The following is a 24585-nucleotide window of genomic DNA, read 5'->3' on the forward strand; positions in this document are numbered from 1 at the left end:
CAGTCACTGAGTTTTCTTCCCTTGCTTTGGACTTCAGATCGGGTAGCAAGTGCTCCTGCTGCTGTAAGAACAAGCAGTCACCCTGGGTTCCTGCAGCCAAGGTAAGGCACTTTTCATCTGTGCTCATAGGAATCAGGTATGGGCAGAGACTGGGGTTCTGAAGATGGAATGCAGACCTTTCCTCTTTAAATTGGAGAGGTATAATGTGCCCCTTCTCTGAAATAAACCTCACTGAATTTAGGCAAAACAAAATAAGGAAATAACATTGGACTCTATGTAAGTTGTTATTTCTTGTAAATATGTTTAAAGTAGCCCTAACAAGCTCTTCATCTGAAGACTGGTAAAGTTAGTGGAAATAAAACTAATATTATTTTGGTAAATAAGTAATTCTGATCAGATATTTATACCTTTTTTTTTTTAAAAAAAGAAATAAAAGATAGTTTAAAAGATTCTGGAGACATTTTGAATGACCATGACTCAGGAAAACAGATTTACGTTACTCCGAATCCCATGTTCCAATGTGGAAACAGTTTCATCAACTTTTTATCATTTCCCAGAACAAAGAAAGTCATAAGTCCAGGCAAGTTTAAAATGCATTTGTAGATACATTAGAGAGGCGGGGACAACGAGATTGGAGAAGCTTTTCTCCAGGCCCATGATGCTACCTGATGGCTTTCTTAGCTTTTGTGTTGGTGAACACTAGTATGTTTTTTTATGTTAATAGATTCTAAAAGTTTTTATCTATTATATATACACAAGGTGATAGCTCCAGCACAAAGGTGTGCAAGAAATGAATGTTTCAGAAGGCAAGAACTATCCCCAAATAAGATAATTAGCCTTTGGACCTGCAACATTCCAATTTCACTGTAGGACTGAAATTCTAATCAGCTAGTTAGCCTCTGAAGACAGCTTCTTTTAAAAAGCATTCATAGTTATACACAACTGTTTTTCAGGAGTTTTTGTTCACATGCTTATTTGACCAACTACTATTAGGACATTCAGGGTCCCTATAATATTTAAATTTTCAAAAATAATATGTGACTCACAAATGTACAAAATATGATTAAAGCCATTCGAATCTAGGAATGCCAATTCTAGTGTTTAGATAAGGCTGAGTAGTGGTCTGAGCAAATGTCTTCAGGAGAGAGAAATAGCTAGTAAAGGCAATTCAAAAAGTCCTGAATAATATCAAAACTATTAGCCATCATGAGTTGGACCTAATATTTTTCACAGTTCTTGTATCTGACATAATATTTACATTGGACATAAATTACTATACTTAAAATTAAATAATCAAGAATACATTGTGTCCTAATGAAGTGAAAATTACAAATGAAGCAAACATCTAAAATTACCCAAATTTACATAATTTTAACAAGATTGACTGTGTAGTGACTATGTAATTCCACTTGTGCTTACAGTCATTTGTATTGCTTACATTTAAATAATGAGAAGCTGAACTTTGAAAAGTACTGCAGTACTGTCTCTTTTTATTACTAAAATATGATTATTGTTTGTTTTTTTACAATAGCTAGTTGTATTATAAAATATTTTAGATACTAGCTAAATCAAAAAACATCAGTACTTATGATGTAAGTCATTGTGAATGCTATTGTTATTAGGCATTGATGTGTTTTGGATAACTTGAATACAAAGAATTAACCAAAAACTCTGAGTATTTAAAAACAAGTTCTTTTTTGTTTGTTTTATCCAAATTATATTTAATAATAAGAGAGAAACAGAGAGAGAGAGAGAGAGAGAGAGAGAGAGAGAGAGAGAGAGAGAGAGAATGTGTGTCTATTTTAAAAAACTATGAAAGAACTTGAAACTTTCAAATGGGGTTTAAGGTAAGCAACCTGCTGCAACAAGAAGGCATGATCAAACAAAAGAACGTGATAGATCTCCATTTGTAACTTCATTGACTCTAAGATTAGTATCACTCCATCACTTAGAAATAAAGGAGGTTGAATATTAGATACCACAAGCAATGCTAAAAATCTAATCACAAAAGTATTAAGAAACAAAGACATGAGAAATATTAGTTATTTGGGTACGTGATCAGCAGTAGTGCTGAAAACGAGTATCATCAAGAGTTTTTGAAGTCCACATGAAAGATGATTTGAAAAAGTTCACTGTCTCCTAGGAGTCTGTGGTCCTGGTTGTTTTACTTCTTTTAGTTGTTGGAAAATATGGCTTTTTATCCTTTGAAGAAAACTTTGTAACTATTTTTAACCTTAATTATCATAGTTTTACAATATTATGAATTATTTATTTATCCACGAGACCAAATTTTATGAACAGATTTAAATATTTGTGCATTAAGCAAGGTTACAATTACTACATATATTGGTAGGAATATTCTAAGTAGGCATTATTCTTTTAACAAAATTTTAGAATGAAGGCAATGACTATTTAAAAAGCAAAAGCTTTGTATGATGAGAAGACTTTTAATTATGGATTTCAAATGTCCATTTAGGAGTAGGAAATAAAAAACAAATCAATATTTAAGAAATATTCTGGAAGTTTAAGCATTATATCTCAGGGTATTGAATTAATTTTTAGAAAATTTCCAACTTTTATGTAAGTTACCATTTCCAAAGTGCTTTCATCTTGGCATTATTATTGTTGTTACAAGTTTTAGAAAACAATTTCAATGAGATAATTTTATGAGCTCAGCACACGTCTGCTGTGCCAGTTGGCTATTTCTAACGAGGTAATTTTATTTTACTCTTTATTATAATATTTGATTATGTAGGTTTTGAGAAAAGAAAAGCTATTATATAGTATACAGTACATTTTTGTCAGAGCGTATACTTGTGGCGCACTAATTTTATGAAGGAAAGGTGTTATTCCTCTCTTGCTCTGTGGGTTTTGGTTAGGATCAAATCATGGTGTCCCACAGTGCCAGCAGCAGGTGTAAGAGTCAGCAATCATATCTTTAGTTGAACCCTAGAGAGAGACTGCGGTCGTGACCCAGCTGGCTCTTCTGTGGTCAAGACAGTCCTCTTGCATTGTGTGTGAGAAGATTGTCTTCACTTCTGTTAATACTTAACACTGATCCTTCAAATGCAAACACTTTGGGAATAGTGTTTATAAGGGTAAGCCATTACCATGCCTTCCCTTTCAGAGCTGCCTACCATTTCTTTAGTTATTTTTCAATTATTCATGCACCTTATGGTGATGAACTGAAGTTATTGTCCATTTGGTTCAGTTGTTTGTACAAATAGCATGTTAGATAGTTACAAGTTTTCTGTTTCCATGTGACAAAATTAAGCTTATTAAAACTAAGCAGTTTTATTATATTGTACCTCCTGTGAGACATTCAGGAGGTTCGGAGGAGCTAACTGGCTAGTTTAGATTTATATCTCAAGGTGTAGTCATAGTTAGCTTGGTATTAGCAGAAATTCTTCCAAATTCCTATGAGTAGTAGTTAGCAAGATTTGTTTCTCAGTAGATCTGATCTATAGATCACATTTACTTGCCAAATAGGCTGCTACATAACTCCAATAAGTTTCTTCTATGTGAGTTGTCATGTGACAGAGACTGATGGAAGAGAGAGGAAAAATATCCCTGGTAGAAGAAGTGGTCTTTCCTTACTTAATCTATAAAGTGCCACACCATTGTGTTTTACTCTATTTTAGGTTATTGGTGGTACCACAGCAAAGTGACACGGAACATGTAATTTATAGTGAATAAAAATTTACTAAAAAGTGTGCACGACAAGGTGACATGGCACAAGTGCTTGCCTGACAGGGTGAGAAGCTGAGATAGTGAATCCAACCTTGTCCTTTTGTGCTGCACATGCTCACAAAACACTAGCAACAATCCATTCATGTTACTGCTGTTGCAGTGTCAGTTAGGTATCCCAATTATATTTGAATGTACTGACATTCAGATCTCTAATTTTTAATGAGCTCTGGTTGAATGAGGAAGATGAAAGTAAGAAAATGAGGTGATGTTTGAGGGCAGGCTTGAGCGATGCTCACTGAGCTGAGCTAATTTATATTCCTCTCTAAATCTCTATAATAGAACAAATTTCTAGTTAAATATTGATTCCATAAAAGGTAGAAGCTTTCTAATATTTCAGTATCACTTGTCAAGAAATTTGTAAGACTTACAACTTCTGATAACTACTAACTAGAACTCGTTTGGAGAGTCATCGGATTTAACGTAGTTTTTTTTTAGATTAAAGACCTTGACTTTTCAGAATTGCATGAAATGGATAGGGGCTGTGAGGCCTAAATTATTTTAGAACTAGACTTTCTCTATCAGTTTTCCTAAGAGCCAATGTTACTGTCAACTAACATACATTATAAATACCAAACACAGGCTAATTTTCCTTCTGGTCATATGCATTTGCATGGCCCTCTCAGTGGGGTATCATGGTTATGTTCCGAAGCAGGTACACATACAGTTAGAGAGAGGTTCCACTCCTGCCGGTCTCATATCTCTGTAATTCCTGGGGTCTGAGCTCACTCAACTTTGCCAGTTCTTATGTCTGTTTGGTAACATGGTCCCATATGCCCTACACTGTGAAACTACTGTCCTAGGCAGAAATGATTGTGGATCAAAGGTTTCCTGGCTGAGTGGTGTTTACCTTCTCTTATGGTAATCTGCAGAACACCTTCCTCACTAAAGACTCTAGAAGATGAGGTGGAGGTTCTATTTAGGCGCAGGCTCTACCGCTCCATGTTCAGTGAGTTGTGTGGGTATTATGTTAAGCAATGGGGTCTTGCTGCCCATTTGCAGATAGGAACTCATTATCTTGGTTACTGCTCAGGTTGTTTGTGGGTTTCCTTGGTTTGGCCAACAACTCGGTTGGATGTAATCCACACCCTGTACTGGAAGCTCTGGTGATGGATGTTCAGTTGGAACTCTGTATTTCTCATTATTTGGAGGCTCTAGTAGGATTCCCTTCAAAATATTTTAAGGAGTTTCCACTGTACTAGATTTTCATATCACCTCTTAAATGTCCCTCAACTCTAGCACTCTCTCCATACATCCCCTCCTTCAACCTCATATCCTTTCTTCCTCCCCGTTTGAACCACCCATTACCATTCTCATTGCCATCCCCTCAACACACATCCTGAGTCCACCCATATCTGTTTTATTCTGTTTTCTTCTTCCAAGGAGATTCATATGTTCCTCCTAGTTCCTTCTTCTAAACTGGACTTTTCTGAGACTATGAGTTATAGTTTGATTATAATTTATTTTAATAACCACATATAACCACATATCACTTAATAACCACATATCATTGAATCCATATTTATCTTTCTGAGCCTTGATAACATCTCTCAGGATGACTTTTTCTTGTTCTACTAATAGGTTATGGCTATGCAATAAATACTAGCTAATCCTCTCTATTCCCACAAAACCACTACTTTTCCCTAGAAAGACAGCCCAACATTTACCACATTAGTCCCCAAGCCCACGGAATAGGGACACTGACTCTTCATTAGCTTCTTCAAGCTGATTACGGGCATTGAGATATTAGAAGAGGAGTGAGGGGAAGAGTAAATTGATAAGCCTTTGATGCTGTGTCTTCACTGCCTCCAGATGGAATTCCCAGATCTCAGAGGTTTGAGCAGGTCTGCCCAGCTTGCTTGTTGAGTAGATACACCAAGGATGATTATTCTGCAATATACAATTCTCAAAACAAATTTTAGTATCAAAATAGTTTTTTTTAAGAGGGCTGACATTTTATTAAGGATGTTGGTTCTAACCACTTTTCTTTTTTTCCCCTCTTTTATTGGATATAATATTTACATTTCAAATTTTATCCACTTACCGCATTCTGTATTAATGTTCATTTTGATTAGATACCTGTCTGCTCCTGACAACTTCATGTATTGAATTCTAAGAAGAAATTGAGCATCTTTGGAGTTACTCCAGTTGTGGTGAGACAGCCACTAGACAAGAATTGCCTCTTTCCATCTACAGACAAATTACTGTCCAGAAAAGGACACACTTGCAGAATAGTCGACTGATTATATCTGCCTAGACAGAGTAATCAGCTCTTAATAATTCTGCAGCACTAAGGTCTGTCAGATGATCCTGGGCCAGAAGGCAGAAGAACAGATGTTCCAACGTTTTGAAGTAGAGGGAGTGTCCAGGTGTTCAGAGGTATCTATAAATTGGCTAAGTTTTAGAAGCTATGCTTTGTGCTTCCCACAATTTTAGTTAACTCAGTCATTCTGGATTTCTGACGGGGTTGAAAGCTTATAGCCTCATAGCCAATCCTGGCTATTTACCTTGAGAGAAAAGATTTGAGTGGATGGTCGTCAGCTGACTTTTTCTCGTTCTATCAATTGGCTTGCAAATTTCATGATGTCGTATTTTAAGAGCCGAGTAGTACTACATTGTGTAGATATATCATAATTTCTTTATTCATTCTTCTCTTGATGGACATCTAGGTTGTTCCCAGTTTCTGGATATTATGAAAAAAAGCAACAATGAACATAGTCAAGCAAGTTTTCTTGTGGTAGGATAAAGTGCCCTTTGGGTATACGACTAAGAGTGTAATAGCTGAGTCTTGAGATAGATCAATTCCAAATTTTTTGAAGAACTGCCATATTGATTTCCATAGTGGCTGTACAAGTTCAAACTCTCACCAGCAATGGATGGGTGTTCTCCTTGCACTATATCTTCACCTGCATGAGCAGTCACTTTTGTTATTCATGTTAGCCATTCTGATGTGTAGGATAGAATCTGAAAGTCAATTTGATTTCCATTTTCCTGAGGCTAAGAATGTTGAACATTGCTTTAAGTGTTTTTCAACCATTTGAATTTCCTCTACTGACAGTTCTCTGTTTATATCTGTACTCTATTTTTAATTGGATTATTTTGGTTTTTAATATCAAATTTATTGACTTGTTTATGTACTTTGGATCTTAGTCATCATGCATGTGGATCTGGGATTGAATCTGAGGCACTTGGAACTGGAGGAGCATAAGAGGGTGGGCTGAATACCCAGTCAGTCTCTTTGTTTCTCTGGCAGGACTGGTCTTTGGGTTAATATTGCTGGAGTTGTAAGCTGAGATAAAGCAATGAGTAGGGAAGGGAGGTCAGGAGGAGACAATCTGTGGGATCCACTGGAGATAGGAACAGGGCATGAGGAAGGAAAGACTGTAGCACATAAGGGATTACGTCTTGAGAAACAGGGAGAGGTGGAGATCTGTAGTTAAGTTTACCTAGTTTCCTGGCATGAGTCAAATTTACATTTTTTTATAATGTAACTAACAGGATGGACAGAGAAACTTCTTTTTTTTCTTATTTTTTAAGTTTATTTTTTTACTGGATATTTTATTTACATTTCACATGCTATCCCCTTTCCCCATTCCCCCCTCCCCAGAAAACCCCTATCCCATGCCCCCTTATCCTTTTTGCATTTATACATTTTTTTAAAATGTTAATCAAAGGCTTTATAAGTTTGGTAATGCTCAGTCAGAGGTAACCCACTACCCAACCTAGATATATCAACTATCTTTGACTGGTGGAGACACGTGAACATCTGCCTCCCTGTCTCCCTCCTTTTTCTCTCTCTTTCTCTCTGTCATCACCTAGATTCTTTCCTTCTTCTCCTTGTCTCTTTACTCCTTCTCTTCCTCTCAGTACTCTTCCCACCTTAGCTCCTCCTACATATCACCCTTCCTGTTATCATAAAACTTTTCTCTCAAAATACAATTAAAGCATAATTATGCCCATTTGTACCAGTGAGGTACAAGATAGTCCTAATACCCAGTCCATCATTTTCTTGACTAACCAGAACCTCTGTCATCTATACTAACTAAAACATTTAGTTCTGAACCTGGCTTTTTCCTTGGCTTTAGAATGAATGTCAGCTGAAAACCATCCACCCAAATCTTTTCTCTCAAGGTAAATATCCAGGATTGGCTATGAGACTATAAGTTTTCAACCCCGTCAGAAATCCAGAATGACTGAGTTAACTAAAATTATGGGAAGCACAAAGCATAGCTTCTAAAACTTAGCCAATTTATAGAGACCGATGAACACCTGGACAGTCCCTATACTACAGAACATTGGAGCATCAAATCTTCAGCCTTCTGGCCCAGGATCATCTGACAGACCTTAGTGATGTAGAATTATTAAAGACTGATTACTCTGTCTAGGCAGATATAATCAGTTGACTATTCTGCAAGTGTGTCCTTTTCTGGACAGTAATTTGTCTGCAGATGGAAAGAGGCAATTCTTGTCTAGTGGCTGTCTCACCACAACTGGAGTAACTCCAAAGATGCTCAATTTCTTCTTAGAATTCAATATATGAAGCTGACAGGAGCAGACAGGTCTCTAATCAAAATGAACATTAATACAGAAATGTTTGTCATGTCAATTCTGTGGATTTCTGATGTTTTGAAAACCAACTATTCATGTAAAGTAATCTGGACTGTTGCCTGTTAACTCCACTCAGCTATTTCTAAATAAAACATAGAAAACACCCTAACAATAAATGCCAAGCCATGAATTTACTATAGTCCCTTAACTCACAGGCTGACCATCTCAAATCAGTTAAAAAAAGTTAAAGAAGGACTGGGTCTAAGCCTTGTATTCCTAAGTGTGTTATACTGGTACAATGCCTATGAGGGTAACAATATTCATCTCACTCTTATATCAATAAGAAGCTCGTACCAATGAAAACCTTAAAATTTGTAATCAAAGTAAATTGATGCCATTTAAGAAATTATATCTTCATCTTGATAATAATTGTAGAGATTTCTACCAATAGGCTATGGCTATGCAATAAATCCTAGCTAATCCTCTCTATTCCCACAAAACCACTACTTTTCCCTAAGAAAGACAGCCCAACATTTACCACCTTAGTCCCCAAGCCCAGGGAATAGGGGCGCTGACTCTTCATTAGCTTCTTCAAGCTGATTATGGGCATTGAGATATTAGAAAATGAGTGGGGGGAAGAGTAAATTGATAAGCCTTTGATGCTGTGTCTTCACTGCATCCAGATGGAATTCCAGGACCTCAGAGGTTTGAACAGGTCTGCTCAGCTTGCTTGATGAGTAGATACACCAAGGCAATATACAGTTCTCAAAACAAATTTTAGTATCAAGATAATTGTTTTTAAGAGGGCTGACATTTTATTAAAGATGTTGGTTCTAACAGCATTTCTTTTTCCCCCTTTTTTTGAATATAATATTTACATTTAGAATTTTTCCCCCCACCACCCAGGAACCCCTTATCCCATCCCCCTCCTCCTGCTTCTATGAGGGTGTGCACCCACCTACTGCCCACTCCCCCGTCCCCACCCTCAGATTCCTCCCTACTCAGTGTTCAGCCTACATGGGACCAAAGATCTCCTCTCTCACCTAAGCCCAACAAGGCCATCCTCCCCTACATATACAGCTGGAGTCATGTGTCCCTCCATATGTGCTCCTAGGCTGGTGGTTTAGACCCTGGGGAGCTCTGGCTGGTTGGTATTGTTGCTCTCCTCATGGGACCACCAACCCTTTAGGCTCCCTCAGTCTACTCTCTAACTTCTCCATTGGGAACCCTTGATCAGATTAATGGTTAGCTGCGAGTATCTGTCTCTGGGTATGTCCGACTCTGGTGGACCTCTAAGGAGACAGCCTTATCAGGCTGCTGTCAGAATTCCCTTCCTGTCATTCATATCAGCGTCTATTTTTGGTGGCTGCACATGGGCTACCCAGGTGGAATGGTCTCCATACAACCTCTCCTTCAGTTTCTGTCCCACAATTTGTTCCCATATTTGCTCCCTTGAGGATTTTTGTTACTCCTTCTAAGAAAGACCTAGGCATCCACACTTGGTCTTCCTTCTTCATGAGCTTCATGTGGTTTGTTAGTTGAATCTTTGTTGTTTCAAACTTTTGGGCTAATATCCGCTTATCAGTGAGTGAATTCTATGTGTGTTCTTTTGTGATTGGGTTACCTCACTCAGGATGATATTTTTTAGTTCCATCCATTTACCTAAGAATTTCTCAAATTCATTATTCTCAATAGCTGAGTAATATTCCATTGTGTAAATGTACCACATTTTTTGTCTCCATTCCTCTTTTGAAGGGCATCTGGGTTCTTTCCAGCTTCTTGCTATTATAAATAAGGCTGCTATGAACATAGTGGAGCATATGTCTTTGTTATATGTTGGGGCATTTTCTGGGGATATGCCCAGGAGTGGTATAGCAGGGTCCTCAGGTAGTGGTATGTCCAATTTTCTGAGGAACCTCCAGACTGACTTCCAGAGTGGTTGTACAATCTTGCAACCCCACTAACAATGGAGGAGTGTTCTTCTTTCTCCACATTCTCGCCAGCATCTACTATCACCTGAGTTTTGGATCTTAGCCATTCTGACTGGTGTGAGGTGGTATCTCAGAGTTGTTTTGTTTTGCATTTCCCTGATGACTAAGAATGTTGAGCATTTCTTAAGGTGCTTCTCAGCCATCTGTGGTCCTCAGTTGAGAATTCTTTGTTTAGCTCTGTACCCCATTTTTTAATGGGGTTATTTTTGTTGTTTGGCTTCTAATTTCTTGAGTTCTTTGTATATATCCAATATTAGCCCTCTATCAGATGTAGGATTGGTAATGATCTTTTCCAAATCTGTTGGTTGCCGTTTTGTCTTATTGACAGTGTCCTTTGTCTTACAGAAGCTTTGCGATTTGATGAGGTCCCATTTGTCGATTCTTGATCTTAGAGCATAAGCCATTGGTGTTCTGTTCAGGAACTTTTCCCCTGTGCCTAGGTATTCGAGGGTCTTCCCCAACTTCTCTTCTATTAGTTTCAGTGTATCTGGCTTTATGTGAAGGTCCTTTATCCACTTGGAGTTGAGCTTTGTACAAGGGGATAAGAATGGATTAATTTGCATTCTTCTACATCCTGACCTCCAGTTGAGCCAGCACTCCTTGTTGAAAATGCTGTCCTTTTTCCACTGGATGGTTTTAGCTCCCTTGTCAAAGATCAAGTGACCATAGGTGTGCGGGTTCATTACTGGGTCTTCAATTCTATTCCATTGATCTTCCTGCCTGTCTCTATACCAATACCATACAGTTTTTATCACTACTGCTCTGTAGTACAGTTTGAGATCAGGGATGGTGATTCCCCTAGAAGTTCTTTTATGGTTGAGAATATTTCTCGCTATCCTAGGTTTTTTGTTATTCCAAATGAATTTGTAAATTGCTCTTTCTATCTCTATGAAGAATTGATTTGGAATTTTGATGGGTATTGCGTTGAATCTGTAGATTGCTTTTGGCAGGATGGCCATTTTTACTAAGTTAATCCTGCCAATCCAGGAGCATGGGAGATCTTTCCATCTTCTGAGATCTTCTTCGATTTTTTTCTTCAGAGACTTGAAATTCTTGTCATACAGATCTTTCACTTGCTTGGTTAGATTCACTCCAAGATATTTTATTTTATTTGTGGCTATTGTGAAGGGTGTCATTTCCCTAATTTCTTTCTCAGTCTGTTTATCCTTTGAGTAGAGGAAGGCTACTGATTTGTTTGAGTTGATTTTATATTCAGCAACCTTGCTAAAGTTGTTTATCAGGTTTAGGAGTTCTCTGGTGGAAGTTTTAGGGTCACTTAAATATACTATCATATCATCTGAAAATAGTGAAATTTTGAATTCTTCCTTTCCTATTTGTATCCCTTTGACTTTCTTTTGTTGTCTAATTGCTCTAGCTAAGACTTCCAGTACTATATTAAATAGGTAAGGTGAGAGTGGGCAGCCTTTTCTAGTCCCTGATCTTAGTGGGATTGCTTCAAGTTTCTCTCCATTTAGTTTGATGTTGGTTACTGGCTTGCTGTATATTGCTTTTACTATGTTTAGGTATGGGCCTTGAATTCCTGATCTTTCCAAGACTTTTAACATGAAGGGATGTTGAATTTTGTCCAATGCTTTCTCAACATCTAGTGAGATGATCATGTGATTTTTTGCTTTGAATTTATTTATGTAGTGGGTTACATTGATGGATTTCTGAATATTGAACCATCCCTGCATTCCTGGGATAAAGCCTACTTGATCTTGATGGATAATTGTTTTGATGTGTTGTTGGATTCGGTTTGCGAGAATTTTATTGAGTATTTTTGCATCAATATTCATAAGAGAGATTGGTCTGTAGTTCTCTTTCTTTGTTGGGTCTTTCTGTGGTTTAGGTATGAGCTTAATGGTAGCTTCATAGAATGAATTGGGTAGTGTTCCTTCTGTTTGTATTCGATGGAATAGCTTGAAAAGGATTTGTATTAGGTCTTTCTTGAAGGTCTGATAGAATTCTGCACTAAAACCATCTGGCCCTGGACATTTTTTGGTGGGGAGATTTTTAATGACTGCTTCTATTTCTTTAGAAGTTTTGTGACTGTTTAGATGGTTTATCTATTCCTCATTTAACTTTGGTACTTTGTATCTATCTAGAAAATTGTCCATTTCTTCCAGAGAAATTTTAATTTTGTTGAGTATATGCCTATGTAGTAGGATCTGATGATTTTTTTTAATTTCCTCTGTTTCTGTTTTTATTTCTCCCTTTTCAGTTCTGATTTTATTAATTTGAGTACTGTTGGTGTGCCCTTTGGTTAGTCTGGCTAATGGTTTGTCTATCTTGTTGATTTTCTCAAAGAATCAGCTCCTGGTTTTGTTGATATTTTGTATAGTTCTTTCTGTTTCAACTTGGTTAATTTCAGCCCTGAGTTTGATTATTTCCTGCCATCTACTCCTCTTGGGTATATTAGCTTCTTTTTGTTCTAACGCTTTCAGGTATGCTGTCAAGTTGTTAATGTATGCTCTTTCCATTTTCTTTTTGTGGGCACTTAGAGCTATGATTTTTCCTCTTAGTACTGCTTTCATGGAGTCTCACAAGTTTTCATATGATGTGTCCTCATTTTCATTTAATTCTAAAAAGTCTTCAATTTCTTTCTTTATTTCTTCTTTGGCCAAGTTATCATTGAGTAGAGCATTGTTCAGTTTCCCCGTGTATGTGGGTTTCCGTTGTTTTTGTCCATGTCAAAGAGGAGTCTTAGTCCATGGTGGTCTGATAGGGTACAAGGGATTATTTCAATCACTTTGTATTTGTTGAGGCCTGTTTTGTGACCAATTATATGGTCTATTTTGGAGAAGGGACCATGAGGTGCTGAGAAGAAGGTATATTTTTTTGTTTTAGGATGAAACGTTCTATAGATGTCAGTTAAGTCAATTGGTTCATAACTTCTGTTAGTTTCATTGTGTCTTGGTTTAGTTTCTGTTTCCATGATCTGTCTATAGCTGAGAGTGGGGTGTTGAAATCTCCCACTATTATTGTGTAAGGAGCAATGTATGCTTTAAGCTTTAGTAAAGTTTCTTTTATGTATGTGGGTGCCCGTGCATTTGGGGCACAGATGTTCAGAATTGCAAGTTCCTCTTGGTACATTTTTTTCTTTGATGAATATGAAGTGTCCTTCTTTATCTTTTTTGATTACTTATGGCTGAAAAATGATTTTATTTCATATTAGAATGGCTACTCCCGCTTGTTTCTTGGGACCATTTCTTGGAAGATTGTTTTCCAACCTTTTACTCTGAGGTAGTGTCTGTGTTTTTCACAAAGGTGCATTTCCTGTATGCAGCAAAATGTTGGGTCCTGTTTACATATCCAGTCTGATAGTCTATGTCTTTTTTATTGGAGAATTGAGTCCATTGATATTAAGAGATATTAAAGAAAAACAAATGTTGTTTCCTGTTATTTTTGTTATTGGCAGTGGAGACATGTTTTATAGGTACCTTCTTTTAGGGTTGTTGGAAGATTACTTTCTTGCTTTTTCTAGGTTGTAGTTTCCCTCCTTGAGTTGGAGTTTTCCACCGATTATCCTTTGAAGTGCTGGATTTGTGATGAGATATTGTATAAGGTTGGATTTGTCATGGAATATTTTGGTTTCTCCATCAATATTGATTGAGAGTTTTGCTGGGTATAGTAGTCTGGGCTAGCATTTGTGTTCTCTTAGGTTCTGTATGATATCGGTCTAGGATCTTCTGGCTTTTATGGTCTCTAGCGAGAAGTCTGGTATAATTCTTATATGTCTGCCTTTATATGTTACTTTACCTTTTTCCCTTACTGCTTTTTAGTATTTTTTCTTTGTTTTATACATTTGATGTTTTGATTATTATGTGGTGGGAAGTATTTCTTTTCTGGTCTAAACTATTTGGAATTCTGTAGGCTTCTTGTATATTTATTGACATTTCTTTCTTTAGGTTAGGGAAGTTTTCCTCTATAATTTTGTTGAGGATATTTACTGGTCCTTTAAGTTGGGAGTCTTCCCCCTCATCTATTCCTATTATCCTTAGGTTTGGCTTTCTCATTGTGTCTTGGATTTCCTGTATATTTTGGGTTAGTAGTTTTTTGTATTTTGCATTTTCTTTGACAGTTGTGTCAGTGTTTTCCATGGTATCTTCTGCACATGAGATTCTCTCTTCTATCTCTTGTATTCTGTTGGTGATACTTGTGTCTATGACTCCTGATTTTTTTTTTTTTTTTTTTTTTTTTTTAGTTTTTCTATCTCCAGGGAAGTCTCCCTTTGTGATTTTTTTTTTTTTTTTTTATTGTTTCGACTCCCATTTTTAGATCTTGGATGGTTTTGTTTAATTCTTTCTCCTGTTTGCTTATGTTTTCTTGCAATTCCTTAAGGGATTTTTTTGTTTCCTCTTTAAGGGTTTCTATCTGTCTACCAGTGTTCTCCTTAAGTTCTTTGAGAGTGTTATTTATGTCTTTCTTAAAGTCCTCTATCATCGTCATGAGAAATGATTTTAATTCTGAATCTTGCTTTTCTGGTGTGATTGGGTGTTCAGGGCTTGCTCTGATGGGGGAGCTGGGTTCTGATGATGCCATGTAACTTTGGTTTCTGTTGCTTATGTTCTTGCGCTTGCCTTTCGCCATCTGGTTAACTCTAGTGCTGCCTGTACTTGCTGTCTCTGACTGAAGCCTGCCTTTCCAGTTATCTTGCTTGTGTCTGATCTCCTCGGGGTCCTGATGTCTCTGTGATCTTCTCCAGCTGCACTGAGTACAATGGTACCTTTAGGATGCCTCAGGATATGGTGCCTCCAAGGTAGCAGACCAGCTCGGTGTCTGCTGTTCTGGGTGCAGTGTCTCCTCTAGGATGTCTCAGGATAAGGTGCCCACTGATCTGAGTGTAGTGGCTTCTCTAGGATATCTCAGGATATGATGTTTGATGCTCTGAGTTCAGTTGTTCCTCTGCGGCTCTGGGTTGAGTGGACCTTCCAGAATGTCTCAGGCGGAATCCAGGGTCCACACAAGAACAGACCTGGCAGAGGTCTGCTCCAGGTCTCAGATCTGGGAGAAGGGCAAAAGGGGCATGCTATTCTGCAGGGGCGGTTGTTTGGGTATCTGCTAGAATCTGAGGGCTCCTGGCACCCAGCTATGGGCTTAGGGCAGTTTGTGGGTCTTCCTACCTACGGCTCTGAGATCCATGGAGCCTCCAGGATGTTTCCAGCAGAATCCGGGGTCCACAGAAAAGCAGACTGGACAGAGGTCTGCTCCAGGCCTCAGATCCAGGAGAGGGGCCGACAGAAACACTCTAATGACCACATATTTTGGAGTACTTCTAGAACTGAAAGAAGAAGCTGGTATTTGACTGACAACAGGTACCCAGTCACCTGTAACTCTTCACAAAGATGCTTATGTGGGCTCAATATCTGGGGTTGGAGGCTAGAATCTAATGGGATCATTTTAAGTGAACGTTGTTTAAAATACTGAAAACCCATAATACCATAGAAATCCAATAGGTATAAACATAGGTAAAGTACATTAATAGTCTTTTTAAAACTTAAAACCAAATTTAAGTTGTTTATTAAGATTTAAATTATTATAGCTAGTACCTTGAGAGATTTTTTTTATGTGCTTTGTTGTTAGAAAAAATATTTTTACTTTTTGTTCGTGCTGACCACATCAACACAAATATGGAATGTTTTAAGAATTTGCATGTTATTCTTATGCAGGGGCCATGCTAATTTTCTCTACATTTTTCCAATTTCAATATATATGCTTACAAAGCAAGCACTCAATTACAACTTTTAAAACAGTGTGAATTTCTTGCATGGGTCATACCATCCTTTAGGATATATTGAACTGTAAGAACATAGGATGCAAGAGTGAAGCACCAGAATTCTGTCCCACATGGGAGAGTCCCTTGCTTAGTCCAGTGCCTAAGGAATTACTTGTTATCCCACTGTCATTGAGTCAGAGAATGAGCACATTACTCAGGGTCTCTTAAGTCACCTAGGTTGCCTTGGTACTCAGAGCCTGGGCTCTTTCTCAAAGCTTATTTACATTGGCAACTAAATACATCTCTTTACTTTTATAAGGACAAGGCCATTTCCCCCCCTGTGTAATGGAAAAGGTTTCTCTGAGTTTCTAGTTTTCAGCATTTACAATTATTGGGTATATGGTCAAGTTTAGAACATCTGTTTTCTCCCAAGTCAGTAGCAGAACATGTATTCTCCTACCATTGGAGGACTACCCTCCTGACAACCCATGATTATGTCCTATAAGGTAGTAGTTGCAAAATTAAATATGATTAGGGCTTTACCATTTTGTTATAAATAATATATATTTCTCTACTCCTCTTCATGAACCTGGTCCATAGTCCATATAAAAATAAAGATAGCTGGGTCTTGAGATAGATCATCTCCAGTTTTCTAAGAAACCACCATATTGATTTCAAAAGTGGTGGTTTGCACTCCCACCAGCAAAGGAGTGTTTCTCTTTGCTTTACAACCTCACCACCATGAGCTGTAACTTGTTTCTGACCTTAACTATTCTGATAGGTGTTAAATAGAATCTCAGTCATTTTGATTTGCGTTTCCCTAGTGGCTAAGGATACTGTGTAGTGGCCAACCATTGACTAGTCCAACTTGAAAGCCATACCATGAGAGAGACCCCACTCATGACACTGCCTGGGACCAGGAACTAGAATATGGATAGCTCAGAAACCTAGAATAGAACTAAACATGACCATGAAAAAGTCAATGGAATGAGTCCTAATGATATTTTGCTATACTCATAGACTGGAGCCTAGTATAATCATTATCAAAGAGGCTTTATCCAGCAACTGATAGGAGCAGATGCAGAGACCCACAGGCAAACATTAGGAGTACCTCAAGAAATCCTTTAGAAGAGGGTGAGGAGGAGTTATAGGAGCTAGATAGGTTAAGGACACCATGAGAAAATGAACTACAGGATCAACTAACTAGGGCTCATAGAGGCTCACAGAGACTGAACCAACAATCAAGGGGCCTGTATGGACTGACTTATGTCCTCTGTATATATGCTACAGTTGTGTAGCTTAGACTTTTTATGGGAGTGCTAACAGTGGAAGCAGGGACTGTCTCTCACTGTTTTGCCTGCTTTTGGAACTTCTTTCCCCCCTACTGGGTTGCCTTGCCCAGCCTTAATATGAGGGGATATGTCTAGCCTTATAACTTAATATGCCATGTCTCGTTGATATTCTTGGGAGGCTTGCCCCCCTTTTTTTTTATAGAAAGGAGGAGTGGTTGATCTGGAGGAAAAGGTCTGGGAAAAGAAAGAGGGAAAGGGAGACTATGAGATATATATATATATATATATATATATATATATATATATATATATATGAGAATTTTTAAGAATGATCTCTTACATCTTTCAAGTATTTGTGATAGCCACAGTACCAGTTCCTATGCCAGAAGAATAACAATTCAAACTGATGTTAACCTACACTCTATTCTGATATAGGCATCTCTCCTAATCATCATTTCATAAGGTGCTAGAGTTTTGAGAAACTATAATTAATCTCAGGAGAACACAAAAATGCAAATGGGAATGTTAAAAATTAAATGGCAAATGCAGAAACATAGTTTTAGCATCTGAAATGAGAAAGCTGTTGCCAAGCCTTGAATTGTATTACTTTATGGGCTCAGTTTCCTCTTCTTCCCTAAGACTGTGCTCCATAAAAGCAACAGCAATGGTTGGCATCAAATCAGTAAACCATTCCTTAATGAAATCTTTAATTATCACTGTGAATTTAAACTTGGATACTCATTCTTAAGGCCTCCCAATAGAATGGCAGTTTAGCTCTAAGGGCCTGCTACTGCCAAGGGAAAGTATGGCTATTTTAGAGTATATTATCTTATATTTTGTTTAAACCTAATTTCCCCAAATTGTGTTATATAGAGCTTATAACATTTAGCCCTAATTAGTAGTAATCTTGCTATGAGAAAACTCTGTGACCAAAAGTAAGTTAGGGAAGAAAGGGTTAATTTGACTTATATTTCCACATCACTGTTCATCACTGAAGGAAGTTAGGACAGGAATTCAAACAGGGCAAGAATTTGAAGTCAGGAACTGATGCAGAGGTCATGAAGAGGTGTTGGCTACTTGGTTGCTCAGCGAGTAAGTATTCTTATACAACCAACTACCACCAGCCCAAGTATGGGAACATCTGAAATGGACAGGGCCTTTCCCTGTCAATGACTAGTTAAGAATTTTTTACAGCCATATTTTATAGAGGCAGTATCTCAGTTGAGGTTCCTCCCTTTCCAATGATTCTAGCTTGTGTCACATTGACATAAAACTAACCAGTACACATTGCTGTTTTGACAATATTATATTTTTTCATTCAGTGACTTTAGGGAATTGAAGTATGATTGATGTGTACATTAATATGTATATCAGCCTCTTGGAAAAAGCTAGTAAGTTCAGTGCAAGGGTCCATTGCTTCTATTTTGAATGTTCATGAGGACTCATTGTTTTTTTAATTTTCTATTTTTGGCTTCTAGTTTGTACTCCAGGATATTGAAATTGCCCAAGAAGTAACCCTCAAAAGGGAAAATACCACTCTATCTAAATTCAAGTAAGATATCACATGGCAATAAAATACTGTGAGTAAACTTGAATTAATGAAAAAACCCATCATTTTCTACATCTCTGTAAAATATTTTCTTGGATATTATGCTTTTTGAAACACTATTTTGTGTTTTGCAAAAATAATATTAGGATGTTTTGATCCTCTTTCTGGTGTGGAAAAGACAGCAATACTCTGAACATGCCCAGATTTTTGTAATAGTATGCACTTGGTTGAGTATTTCTAGATGTATTGAGAAAACAGTATCAGTTGGGTTTTGTTCTTTTTGTACATTATTCAGAGGAAGAGAAATATCAGCTAGTTCTATATATGTGCATGCATGTATGTAGTAGCAGTTCTGTGGGTCGCGGCCATTGGAAAACACATATTTCCATTGGTCTCAGGGACTGAGAGGCTGCTCAGCAGCAAAATTAGTCATAAAGTAGCAATGAAAATAATTCTATGGTTTGGGGTTGTTACAATTTGAGAAACTGAATTAAAGAGTCATGTACTTCTATGTTTGTGTTGAGTTAGTATACACAGTGCATCTCTCTCTCTCTCCCTTTCCATCTCTCTCACTCTTCCTCTGTCCCTCCCTCCCTTCCTCCTCCCTCCCCCTCTCTCTCTCTTTTCCTCTCTCACACTCTCCTTTCCTTATTTCTCTGTGTACTCTGTGTGTGCATATGAGTGTGTACATGTATACCTTTTCTTACAGATGACAGCAGTCTGTCAATGTTAGGTGTCTTCCACAGTTTCTATCTACTTAATGTTTTCAGATTCTGCATCTTTCTGAATCTGGAGCTCACAGATTCAATTGAATATTGTTGGGGACCGCACTAGCCCCACGTTGGGGCGGCCAAAAAATGTTGAGGCCTAAGCTCGAGTCCCTGTTCAGGCACCAAAAATGTCGGGGCCCATGCAAAATGTTGAGGCCGGGTCGGGGTTCAGCAAGAGCAAGAGTGAGGATGGACTCGAAGAATGGAGACCAGACAGAGTGTGTTTCAATTCTGTTTATTCTTCAGTCTTGCTTCTTCTCTCCAAGTCCCTAGTTCCTAGTCCCTAGTGCCTCCAAGTTCCAAGTGCTAAGTGCCTAATGCCTACTATCTAGTTCTTCTGAGTTCTCTCCCAAGTGCCTGCTACCTAATGCCTAATTCCTACTCCAAGTTGTACTCTCTGAAATGTCTGATTCTCTCTTCTGTGTCTCCCAAATGTCTGATATGTCTGGTTCTGTCCTCTGTGTCTCCTTAATGTCTGATTCTGATCTGTTCTGTCTCTGCCTTTTATATGTCTCACTTCTAAGCCATTCCTCTAAGTCACACCTATAATCATGCCCTTAGGTCTTGTCTCTAAATCTGATCTCTACACTTCTAAGTCACTCTCTTAAATTACACACCTTTAATCTCACACACCTTTAATCTCACACACCCTGTGCTCAGCTGTTGTAGGCTATCCAAGTCTCATGTCAGGGTATATGGCTCAAGATGGCTGCAAAGCTGATAGCTCTTTTTGCTAAAAGTCGGGCCCCAACAGAATATAATTGCCAGTGAGCCATGGGAAATACCCTGTTTCTGTCTTTCTAGTACTAGTATTATAGACATACACAGTCATGCCCAGATTCTTTTAAACATACACTCAGGAAAGCTAACTCAGTTTCTCATGCTTACACAACAAGTCCTTTACTGACAGAGCCAGTTTGTTTAAAATCCAGCTAAATCAGTGTAACTTTTAGATAATTAACCAAGGCATGAACTGGAGTCCCATTTGGCAGTAATTGAGCTGTCTTGAAGAAGAGAAAATGAGTAGTGTCTTTGGAAGGACATAGAAAAGCCATTTCCAATATGTGCTGTATCAGGGGAAATGGGGCCTCTCATCTGTCTGAGATCTAGGATGAAGAATGCAAGTAGAAGCAGATGGAAGATCAGTGATCACATACTATTTATTAAAAAAATGGAACTTCAGGTCCAAAGCTGAATTGGCCATTATGTTTATTTTTTGAATACAATTTATTTATTTTTTTATCTTATGTGCACTGGTATTTTGCCCATATGTGTAAGGGAGACAGATCCTCTGGAACAGGAGTCATAAAGCGTTTTGAGCTGCCATGTAGGTGTAGGTGCTGGGAATTGAACTCAGATACTTCGGAAGATCAACCAGTGCTCTTAACCAGTGAGCCATCTCCTCAGCCCCTGTGTGTATTTTCTTATATCATGGAATATTTGAATTCTTACTTTGTGTGCTGTAAAGAACTACTGAATGATATGAATGATTAGCCTGTTGTGATAATACTAAAAAGTGTATTATGTGTGTTGAAGAGCGTGATACTTGGGATATTCAATTGGAAGAAGACCTGAGTGAATGTTTGTATGCTATAGAATACCACAGTAGTTTGGAAGTACATGCTTTAGGTTGTTTAGAGGTAGAGTGCCCAGACAGAGTCATAAGGTCTCAAGTAGTAGTTGTTTTAGTCACAGTTTGCATTGCTGTAAAGAGACACTATGACCAAGGAAACTATTATAAGAACAACATTTAATTGGGGCTGGTTTACAGCTTCAAAGATGTTTAATCCATTATCATCAAGGCAAGAGCATGGCAACATCTAGACAGCCATGGTGCAGGAGGAGTTAAGATTTCTACGTCTTCATCTTAAAGCTGGAAGGAGTATATTGGCTTCCAGGTAGCTAGGATGAAGATCTTAAAGCCTATGCCCACAATGACACAGTTCTTTTGCCAAGGCTACACCTCCTAATAATGCCACTCACTGGGCCAAGCATATTCCGACCACCACAATAGTCAAATTCAGAAATACATGAGATTAAAAGCTACCAGATCTCAGGGCTACTCTGTTTATCCTGAGATACCAAGGAGCATGATAGATACCAATTATCTGTTGAATATAAATATTATTGTGCCATGTAATACACTAATTATTTTGATGACATTTCTCTAAGAAGGATAGAGTTTGCCCCTCATTTATCTTGATTTACATTTTCTATGACACTGGTTACCTGAAGTGTGTTGCATTTTAAAATGCTGTATGGAATTTTTGAGAAATAAACTATTGGAGAATTTGAGTCATGGCCTTACAAGTACAGTGGGGAGATCTTGTACCATAGTACTTGGTCCCTTTTGAGCAAAGGTCATCTATCTCTTCAATCTGAGCATTGACATAGTAAACCATCAGCACACTAGTCATTCTGACATCATCTCTGAGGTCAGGCTGGCACTTGAGATGGGAAAGTGTGTGCTAAAGTAGCAGGGTTATTTTTAACTTTTACTCTGTATGGCTCCAAATTAGAAGAACACTGATGGTGATGATTTTATTCCAGTGTACTCTTACATTTTTCTATTATATCATTAGTTATTTTTAATCTCTTATTGTACCTAGTTTATAAATTCAACTTTATACTTATCATATATAAAGAAACTGTTATGCATGCAGTTTCACATATGGGCTTGTGTCCAGGCTCATTCCCTGTGTTAAACAGGGAGAGGGAAGAAAGCATTGTTGGAGAGTTGATGGCTAGTCACAGTTTCAAAGCATGTTCGCCTTACAATTATAAAAAGCAGTTAACATTTTATTGTTTTGCACTCTCGTGGAACTGAAGAGTAGAATTAGAAAAATATTGGAACAAGCAGCCACAGTGCTGCACACATACACCATTTTCCTGTGCATGGGGATCAGTCCATCATTCCTCTCCTGCCCACCTCACCTGACTGTCAATTTTGCAATTTTATTGTAGTCTAGTGATAGTGCACATGATATTGCTGTCGTCATACAGCCTCACTGCAGCTAAGCCTTCTTCTTAACATCTTCACCGTCATTTCCTGTGGACACCAAGGCTGGTGTGTAGTACAGATTCCACTATTCTATGAGGATAAGGCACAGTAGCAGCCAGCACAGTAGCTCCAATTTGGCTGAGATTGCAGAAGTCCTGTTTGCTCAGAGCAGCTGATTCTCCAAACAGAGGTTTAAGACTTATGCATTCATGAATCCTATGCTGATGTTAAAGCAAGAGAAAGTCTGCCTGCATGAGAGGATCGCTGTATTTTGAAATCTTGTCTTTTAATTAATGGTTGTTTTGCTCTTTTTAGGACATTAGTTTCCTCAGGGAACAATTGTCATTTCTGTCTCATCTGTGTGATGGAGGGAGGGGAAACTGCAGACTCAACAATAATCTCTAGAAACCTCCTCACATACAATACACCCTGGAATTGCTTTTGGAATATTTTTTTTATTCCCTCATGCATTGTTACCTGACTGCAGTGTCCTCTTCCTCTATTTTTTGTCCTTTCTACATACCTTTCCTTTCCCCCAGATCCACTCCACCTCTGTCTCCCTTCAAAAAAAATAAAAAGAGGGCATCTTAGGAATATCAACTGAATATGGCATAGCAAGTTTCAGTAAGACTAGGCACAAACCCTCCTGTCAAGTATGGATGAGGTAACCCATTAGGAGGCAAGTATTTTGTAGTCATCCTGCCTAATATGATGCAGAAACCAAGCATAATAAAAACACCCACGTGTCTTCATTATTTCCTGTCCATTTCATGGAACTTTATTTCAATTTTTTTATTGTCTGTGAATTTCAAACATGTCTATAATGACTTTCGATCAAAGTCACCCAACACCTTCCCTCTAACTTTGTCACACATACAATCTTATCTCCAAACTTCATATGCTAGTCTCTTAAACCCACTTAATCCACTTAGTTCTGCTGTACGCGCATGCAGGTATGGCATGCTTGGGTACTAGGGCAAGCGTAATGTCACATCTTTCAAGGGTTACATTGCTGAAGAAAACTGACATAGCTCTCCTCAGCAGCCATTCAATTACCAGCATCTTCAGAGCTAGGGGTTGGACTTAGGGAACACCTCCAACTGTGCTGGCATTTTGGCTGGATTGGTGACCTGATCTGGTGCAGATATTGTGCATGATGTTCATGTGTGCAACAGTCCTGTTATGTCAGGAAAGTATTGCTTAGCTGAGTCCACTACCTCTGGCTCTTACCATCTTTCTTTTTCCTCTTCCCAAGTGATTCCTTGGGTCAGGAGATGTGCCATAAATTTTGTATTTGAACTGAGTTTCTAATTTTGTGCATGCAGACCAGCTGTCAGCCTTTCTATTCATTGCTTTCTACTACAAAAGGACCATCTCTGATGTGGGTTGAGAGATGTAGCCATCCATAAATATAACATTTGAAACTGTTTAATTCTATGTCCAATTAGTAAAATGATAATAATACTGTTAGAATCTTCATAGAACCTGGACAGCTAGTAGATTTGGTCCAGTTACATTTTTAAGATAGTAAAAATTCAATTTCCACATGTTCTATGTCTCAAGTATGTGGTATCTTAAGTCAACCTTTTACTGTTAGATTCTGGAGAATAACCAAGAACAATGACAATAGCTTGTAGCGTTTGGGGGTTTATGGAACCCCAATAACCAATAAGTCAATAGGAAGTACCTCATACCAACCACTGGTCATTTTTATTTTTTAGTCTACTGTGTGTTTTGGGAGGCATTGTCTATCAATCATAAAAAAACCCAATTTTAACTGCATATACTATATTCATTATATGTTATGCATTATATGTTATATGTAATATATGTGTGTATATGTATACCTATTTATATGTATATACATATTTATGTGTTTTATATACTTTCTACAATTGTAGGTTTCCATATGGCTTTTCAAGGGCTTTTAGTGGTAGTTACACTACTTCCAACTCCCTACTCTACACTGCC

General features: G+C 37.9%; 1 protein-coding gene and 1 non-coding gene across 3 annotated transcripts in view; one reads left to right on the plus strand and one right to left on the minus strand.

Moving 5' to 3' along the window:
- Sntg1 (syntrophin gamma 1) overlaps positions 1–24585 on the plus strand; it is a 728479-nt gene that overhangs the window by 186738 nt on the left and 517156 nt on the right. For both annotated transcript variants that reach the window (XM_076924411.1, XM_076924412.1), the window contains exon 2: positions 38–101. The gene's annotated coding sequence lies outside the window, so the exon portion shown is untranslated. The remainder of the gene's footprint in view (positions 1–37; positions 102–24585) is intronic.
- LOC143438675 (U6 spliceosomal RNA) lies at positions 15911–16017 on the minus strand. Its single transcript, XR_013107380.1, has one exon. It is a non-coding gene; the product is annotated as a U6 spliceosomal RNA (small nuclear RNA).

This window comes from Arvicanthis niloticus, chromosome 25 (genome assembly GCF_011762505.2).
Source record: "Arvicanthis niloticus isolate mArvNil1 chromosome 25, mArvNil1.pat.X, whole genome shotgun sequence".
In the NCBI taxonomy this organism is placed as follows: Eukaryota; Metazoa; Chordata; class Mammalia; order Rodentia; family Muridae; genus Arvicanthis; species Arvicanthis niloticus.